The sequence below is a fragment of the Panthera uncia genome (assembly GCF_023721935.1).
Source record: "Panthera uncia isolate 11264 chromosome B2 unlocalized genomic scaffold, Puncia_PCG_1.0 HiC_scaffold_24, whole genome shotgun sequence".
Taxonomy (NCBI): Eukaryota; Metazoa; Chordata; class Mammalia; order Carnivora; family Felidae; genus Panthera; species Panthera uncia.
Genome location: NW_026057580.1, coordinates 59321062 through 59329829, shown reverse-complemented (window position 1 = coordinate 59329829; position 8768 = coordinate 59321062). Strand labels below are relative to the sequence as shown.

General features: G+C 40.2%; 1 pseudogene; it reads right to left on the bottom strand.

Annotated features, from left to right (window-relative positions):
- Positions 1-7369: 7369 nt before the first annotated feature.
- LOC125938131 (60S ribosomal protein L37-like) lies at positions 7370-7711 on the bottom strand (annotated as a pseudogene).
- Positions 7712-8768: the final 1057 nt, after the last annotated feature.

Sequence of the window (8768 nt, the reverse complement as noted above, 5' to 3'; positions counted from 1 at the left end):
AAAAATTGAAATGGAATCCAATCAGGGCACTAGGTCTAACTACAAAATTTACAAGAAATACAGAGGGAAAAGTACATCCTATTACACCTTAGAGACAGAATCAGCAAAATATAGACCATGGAAAACTGTGCAAGACAAACATCTCAGATACTTTACCCAATACGTTACAGGAAGGAAACATGTAGATTAAAAATGACTTAAGAGACATATCCACTAATTGCAATGCATGGGTCTTATTTGTATCATGATTCAAAGAAACAAACTTTTTTAAAAAAATTGTTACATTTATAAGACATTTGAAATGCATTTTAAATACTAATGAGATGTTTGTAATATTAAGGAATTGTTGTTTTAAAATGTTAGATGTTGGGGCACCTGGGTGGCTCAGTCAGTTAAGCATCCAACTTCAGCTCGGTCATAATCTCACAGTTCATGAGTAGGATCCCCATGTCGAGCTCTGTGCTGAGTGCTGACAGCATGGAGCCTGCTCCAAGCTCTGTGTCTCCATCTCTGTCTCCCCTTCCCTCTCTCTCCGCGCCCACCTCTCTCTCTCTTCTTCTCAAAAATGAATAAAGGTTAAAAAAAGTTTAGGTGTTGATAATGGTATCTGGGTTTGTTTGTTTGTTTGTTTGTTTGTTTGTTTTAAGTGCTTGTCTTCTGCAGATACATACTGAGGTATCTCCAGAAGAGGTACCATGTTTGGGATTTGATTTAGGGTAGATTTGAGAAGAAAGAATGTTGGGGTGGGTAAAGCAAGTTAGCTGTGATTTGCAAGTTATTGGGTCTGGGCAGCAAGTATATGGGAATTAATTACAATATTCTATCTACCTGGGCGCCTGGATGGCTTAGTCAGTTAAGCATCTGACTTCAGCTCAGGTCATGATCTTCCAGTTCATGAGTTCAAGCCCTGCGTAGAGCTTTGTGCTGACAGTTCAGAGCCTGGAGCCTGTTTTGGATTCTGTGTGTGTCTCTCTCTCCCCTCATCTCTCTGTCTCTCTCTGTCTCTCTCTCTGTCTCTTTCTCTCTCAAACATAAATAAACATTAAAAACATTTTAATACAAATATCATATTTTTGTATATGGCATTTTCTACAATGAAACATTTTTTAAATTTTTTCCTAATTCAATATATTAGTAAACTAAACAATTTAGCTGCTCTAGTTCACTAAGGTAATAGTAGCAAGACAAGACTGGGTAAGACAAGGTACTAAATGGAATTTGGCCAGCAGCCTATAAGGATATGACTCCTTTTCAAAGATGGGTAAAAATCAACATAAGCTATTGTATTCGTTTGTCAGGGCTGCCATAACAAAGTACCATAGACTGGATGGCTTAAACAAGAGAAATTTCTTTCATTAAAATTCTAGAGGCAAGATCAAGATCAAGGGGTTTGCCAGTTTGGTTTCCCCTTAGGCCTCTCTCCCTGGTTTGCAGATGGCTGACTTCTTGCTGTGTCTTCACATGGTCTTACCTCTGTGTATGGTATATCCCTGGTGTCTGTGTATCCAAATTTCCTCTTCTTATAAGGACACCAGCCAGATTGGATTACGGCTTGCCCTAATGCCCTAATTTTAACTTAATCACCTCCTTGAAGGCCTTATCTCCAAATACTGTCACCTTCTGAAATACTAGGAGTTAAAACTTCAACATATGAATTTGAAGGGGACACAATTCAGCTCATAAGAGCTGCTATACTTAGCAATCCTATATGATGAGCTAACATTCTGGGAATTTGTCTGACAAGTCAAGCTTCCTCCTTAGACCTGAAGAAAAGCCAGGAATTAGGTCAAGGTTAGTGGGATGCCTCACTTCAATTGGCTCCTAACAGGTTCTAGCCCTCCAAGAAGTCAAACCAAGCCTAAAAGATATTCTTCTTAGAAAAAAATAAAGATTTTCTTTTTTTTTTTTTAAGTTTATTTATTTTGAGAGAGTATGCATGCAAGCAGGGGAAAGTCAGAGAGAGAGGGAGAGAGAGAATCCCAGGCAGGATCTGCACTGTCAGCACAGAACGCAATATGGGGTTCAAACTCACAAACCATAAGATCATGACCTGAGCCGAAGTCAAACACTTAACCAACTGAGCCACCCAGGTGCCCCAAAAATAAGGATTTTCCTATGGAGAAAGATTACAAAGAAAAGCCTCACAAATTAGGGTATACAGTTTCCTGTCCAAACCCAATGAACCTGTCAAAGCTTGGATAACCAATGTCTTTCTGACTTTGCTTGAGGCACCTTATCCCATGCAGAGAAGGGATGTGTGCTGAGAAAACATGTCTTTGCCTGCATACAAGGCTGCAAATAGACAACACGAACCCCTCTGTGTACCATCTGCATTAACAGGGAGAAACACAGGAAACTTCCAGCCATGAACAACAACAGAGCTTACCCTCCGGCACCCCACAATCCCCCAAATGGCCCCCACACATGTTCTCTCTACCTGGATTCCCTGCCAACATCTTTTTCAAGGGTTTGGCCAGAACAAGCAGGGCATTCTGTTCACAGGTGGTTTGGTTTGTCCTGTTCCAAATATTCTAGGCACCTGAACAAATCACAGCACTCTTTCCTCTCTTTCCCTCCCCCATCAGTTTGCCAAAGAGATACAAAATTGTGGTGGCTTAATTGGGCATTGTTTTGCCACCTTAAATGAGGTTACATTTCCAGGGACATACACACTCCATGCCTCCCACCTTCCTTGTTCTTTATGAGAGCTTACTTTCCTCCGAAGTCTTACCTAATCAAATATATTGGCTAAGCTGGCATCATCATCAGCTCTAAACAAACCACCAAAGTCTGTCAGGCCCGCCTGCATTGTGCTTTACCTTCTCACATCAGCTAAAATATAGAAAGATTTTTTTTCCAAAACAGCTCTGCACAAGTTTATACATTTATGTCAAGACTTGTGAGAGCTTGTACCACCCTGCTTTCAGATATACTAATCTCTAGGTTTCTCTCTATTATCACTTACTGACACAAAAGGGTCCTTGGTCCGTAATTCATCTGACTACATAATAAATTACCTAAGTTACATATTCCCCTTTCATAAGACCACTGGCATTCCTTCAGTCAACAACCCCCAATCACTCTGTATTCACCAAGTCCTCCCAAACTCCTAGTCCAAAACAATCCCACCAGGTAATATCTTGGAAAAACCTATATGTGGATGGAAATATGCAATATGCACTGGAAGAAGGATAGAGCCATGGCAGAAGGGAAAAGACCTGAAGACTGCAGTACTGGAGGGAGCCATAGCCCAGTGGCATGGGTGGAGGAAGCAGAAAAATGGTTCTGCAGCATCTCTAGGGGTGATGAGCCTGAGGACCCCCAACAGAAGTGTGGCAGCAGGTGTCCTTGTCCCCAGCTTCCCCAGCTTTTCTCCTTGTGCTGTCCAGATTGTGAGCCCAGAGTCTTGGAAATCAGGAATCTGGGATCTGAGTGGGGCACGTGTCAGCTTGAGAAAAGGACACTGTGAGAAACTGTTACAAACTTTCCTCCTGGGTCAGCAGGAGCATAGAAAGAGGCTACACATTTACTAGTCAAGCAAGCTTGGTTTCCAATCCAGACTCTTCTACATGCTCTCTTTCTAGATTTGAGCAAATTACTTAACCTCCCTGAACCTCAATATTCTTATATGTAAAATGGGGAAATGCTATCCAAAAGTTATTTAGATGATTAAATAACATACTGTAGGTAAAGTGTCTCTCATGTTATATGGCTAGACGAATGTTTTCCCTTCCAGAAAAATTCCTGAGAGCCAAGACAAAAAGGAATCACAGCCATGACATCGCTTTCATTCTCCAATCACAGGAGATGTCAACATCTCAGAAAGACAAACTTTTCCTTAGTATTAAAGTAATGTGTATTTTGAAAGTTTCTAAGAGAGTAGATCTTAACAATTCTCATCACAAGAAATGGTTGGGGGAAATACAGCCATTTATCTTTTGCAACTTTCATTCGGTTCTAAGTGTCAACACCATCAGGATAATAATATAATGCAAAGGAGCTCAAAATAACAGCCAGCTGTCCAATTTTTTGCAGTAAGACCCCGTGTGAGGGGCGCCTGGGTGGCTCAGTCGGTTACACATCCGACTTTGGCTCAGGTCATGATCTCTCAGTTCGTGAGTTTGAGCCCCGCATTGGGCTCAGTGCTGCCAGCTCAGAGTCTGGAGTCTGTCTTTGGATTCTGTGTCTCCCTCTCTCTCTGCCCCTCCCCTGCTCGTGCTGTCTCTTTCTCACAAAAATAAATAAAGCATTAAAAAATTTTTTTTAAAAAAAGGACCCTGTGTGATTCTCACAATAATCAACCACAGTTCTGAACTATGGCTGCACAGGACACACTCCAGATCAAATAAATCAGAATCTCTGGGGGTGAGACCTAGGCATCAGTCTATTTTTAATCTTCCGAGATAATTCTAGTATGCTGGCAGATTTGAGAACCCCTGGTCTACAATATCAGCAGCAAGGTGATCATGGTTGTTCCTGGGAGGCAAAGAAAAGTGCTGCCATCTGACACTGGGGCTGCCCATAAAATGGGTTCTAAAACTGGAACCAAGTTCACAGCAGAAGTCTCAGAAGGACTTGAACAAAAGGAAAGATTTACTTACAAGTTAACGATCTGCAAAAACATCTTTCTAATTTATTAACACTCTACTTAATGCTAAAATAAAAGGCAATATAGCTAATGAAAAAAATGGAAACTACCTAAATGTTTTTCAATTTTGAAAAATGGATAAATTGCAGTGCTTTAGAGCAGTTAAAAATAAATGAATTAGATCTGCATGTATGAACATGGATACATGCTGAATTAAAAGAAAATTGTTGAATAATATATACAGTACAATACCTCTTAGGTAAAAAAAAAATTAATTTTAGAGAGAGGGAAAGCATGAGCAGGGGAGAGGGGCAGAGGAAGAGAGAGAGGTAAGGGAGAGGGAGAGACAGAGACAGAGAGACAGAGACAGAGACAGAGAGACAGAGACAGAGAGACAGAGACAGAGAGACAGAGAGAGAGAGAGAATCTTAAGCAGGCTCCATGCTTAGCATGGAGCCTGATGTGGGGCTAAATCCCAGAACCCTGGGATCATGACCTGAGCTGAAATCAAGAGCCAGACACTCAGCCGACTGAGCCACTCAGGCACCCCCCTCTTAAGTAAAATTTGAAACACAAAGTAATATATTTTACTTTAAATATATAACATATATAGCAGAAGTATAAAAATAAAGAGTTGATGGGTTAAAAAAATAAGATAATGGTTACATCTGGGATAGAAAGAGACTGGAAAGACATAACAATTAATTATAATGCATAAACTTTATTTGGATCCTTGTTCGAGGGAAAAATAGCCCCCCAAAAAAGTCATTCTTGGCATAACTGGGTAATTTTAATATGAACTGTATACTGTGTAATTTTATTAAGTTACTGTTAATATTTTTTAGAGATAATGAGATTATGATTTATGTAGAAAATAAACCTTATTCTTAGGAGATACATATTAAAGTCTAATAGTATCTACAACTTACTTTCAAATGGTATAGCAAAATCCATGTTGTGTACACACACGTACACACACACACACACACACACACACACACACACACCCTGAACAGATCAAATCACCCTAGGGCTTGGTAAAAAGCAAAAGTCCCTCCGTGGCCCCCTGAGATACTACCACAATGGTTGTTTCTAGGAGAATTGCAGATGAAGGTTGATATTTCCAGGCCCAAAATCCCCAGGAGGAGAGTGAAGGCCAGAAACCGCAGGCTTGTTTCTCTAGTCTAGCCCACGCATGGCTGATTTCTACTACCTGCAGGACCAATCTGCCCTCTCAGCACACTCTGCTCTCTGCCATCATAGCTCCAATTAACACACTGAGCAGTTTTCTGTTTATTTGTCTCTATCCCCCACCAGTCCACGAGCTTCATGAGGACAGGGACCATGTCTGTCTTTTTGCTCTTGTCCTCCCAGCACCTGATACAATGCCTGGCACATCCTAAGTACTTAATAAACGTTTGTTTAGTTAGTAATTATGGCCATCTTCCAGGGAGAGGCTGGCCCTCTCTTCTCATCCATGCCATAAGACACAACAGACCTTGTAAACATGCCCCTTTGAGTTGATTTCTGATCCACAAACACTTGTTAAAATATTGTGTACAGTGGTGTCACTGTTGAAGCTGCCATGATCCCTGTGCCTGTCCAACAGTTACTGTTAAAAAGTGTTTGCTTCCATAAAAAATGCTTCCATGATTTGATTAACCTAAATATGTTTTACTTTCCTTGTCATCCGAAAGCATTTATTATCTCTCTGAGGCCTTAAAAACAGTAGGCAGATAAAATCTCCTGCTCATTTACTCATGCAAATTAACTAGATTCAGGAACTCTTCATAAGTCAGCTATAGATTCAGTAACCAGAAATCTCCCCCATGTCACAACATAATGCTTAGTGCTAGTGTCCTCATTAAGTTTTCATAGACAAATTTACTTCCTATATATACCCACAACTTAAGTACACATATTTCATTCAAACGATTACCTGCAATGCTCTCAGTAGGGTAGCCGGGGTATTCTCATTCCAGTATAGTGGCTAAGAGAGTGGCCAGAAAGATTTGTCTGGTTGACCAGGAAGGTGTTACAGAGAAGAAATGGTGGCATGAGGTGAAGTCTTGAGAGAAGAGGTTGATGAAAAAGGTCAAGAATAAAATTACCCTAAAAAATTAGCAGGTGAGGAAATATGAGGTATTTATAGCAAGTAAATATGACTCTCAAGAAATATGGAAAGACAAAGGACAAAGGGAAGAAACAAGAGAAAGAAGTAAAGAATGAAGAAGCAGTGATAGGAAATTCTGTGAGGGGAGCCTGGGTGATTCAGTCAGTTAGATGTCCAACACTTGATCTCGGCTCAGGTCATGATTTCACAGTTTGAGAGTTGAAGCCCCACATTGGGCTCTGCACTGGCAGCACAGAGCCTGCTTGGGATTCTGTCTCTCTCCCCCTCTCTCTGTCTCTCCTCTGTTTGAGTTCTCTCTCTCTCAAAATAAATAAATGAACATTAAAAAATAAATTTAAAAAAAAAAGACATTCTGTGAAAGACACATCAACAGGTATAGAAGGTTGATAAGCCACGTCTCCTTACCTAATTCAGACCTTCCCACTGAAAACAATCAATGTGCAAGCAGAATTTCTATTCAATTGAATTATTTTTGAATGTATGAGAGGGGTTTACCACTTAAAGTCGTCCTTTTGGTAAAATGTACTTTTTTTTAAATGAAGAATCACTCAGTAATTTATCTTTACACTGACACAGATTTTCATCAATTCTTTTTTTTTTTTTTTAAAAAACCAGAACATGTATTGTGTGACTAATCATCGAAATCCTTAAGATGAACTAGATGGTGCAACCACTGCCTTCTTGGGTTTAGGTGTTGTTACTTCATAGAATCCATGCCTGAATTTGAGGTACAAAATTCTTGGGTGCCTCGTTGGACCGGTCCCAGGGGTATTTCATTATTTAGCCTCGGCACTTCAGCTATACTTTTTCTTTCATTTGGCAGGATTATCACATTTACCACAGGTCGACTCCTGAAGGTAGCAGGTCTTAGGGCCACAGTGGCAGCACAACGTGTGCATCTTACTGCAACACTTTCCAAATGACAACCCCTTTGTCATCTTGTTTTCTGCATTGGAGACCAAAGAGCTCGTCAATTCATTTTGTTGGAAATGCGGGACACTTGTAATTTTACTATTCTTTCTGAATTTGGAGACAAAATTTCAAAATTATTTTCCCAGAAATCCTAAAATTTCTTGAAATCTTACTCTGGTTGTTTAGCATAAGGAAACTGACACTATCGAATCCATTTGTAAAACCACTAAATTGCAAACAAATCCTCTTAAAAGTTAGAAAGATGTAACATTTTCATTTAAAAATATAAATACTATTGGGGCATCTGGGTGGATCAGTTGATTAAGCATCTGACTTCGGCTCAGGTCGTGATCTCATGGCTCGTGAGTTTGAGCCCCGAGTCGGGCTCTTTGCTGACTGTTCACAGCCTGGAGCCTGCTTCAGTTTCTGTGTCTCCCTCTCTCCTAGCCCTCCCCACCTCTCTCTCAAAAATAAACATTAGAAAAAAAATTTTAAATATAAATACTGTCCAATTAACATAAATACTGGAGACAACCTATGATTTCCAATAAATCTTTGTGGAAATACTTTTCCAGTGTATTTACTAGCCCCATCCCCTGAAAATAATTTAAATCTCTCATTTCAAGTGTTTTTAATTAATATTATGTTCTAGCTCCCTTAGGAAATAACTTGCGAAATATAAAATGAATTATGTCACCTAGATTAAAACAAGAATCATTTTTGTTTTGTTTTTAAAACAGGCTTCTGAATATAAGCTACAGCTGCAGTAATCTTTTGCCCAACCCCCCCCCCCCCACCTCAAAAATCCTCATAGATATCAGCCTTCAGGAAAGTTCCTCTATAGCAACCTGTGGCCTGCTCACAAACCTTAATTAGTTTGAGAGATCATGACATAGACCCTCTTCAAACTGGATAGGAGTGGTAGCTCTCTGCAGAGAAACAGAGCAAGCTTTTGTACCAGGTAATTTAAGGAGCAGCAACAGGCTAATATGTAGACAAGAGAGGGTAGAGCATGTGGTGTGGTTCTCAGCAGAACGGCAGGCCTCTAATGAGGCCCAGTAGTGGATAGCAGCTGGTAAACTTGGGGCTCAAAATAGGAGGCTCGGAGGGCCTTTATTTGCTAACAAAAGACTG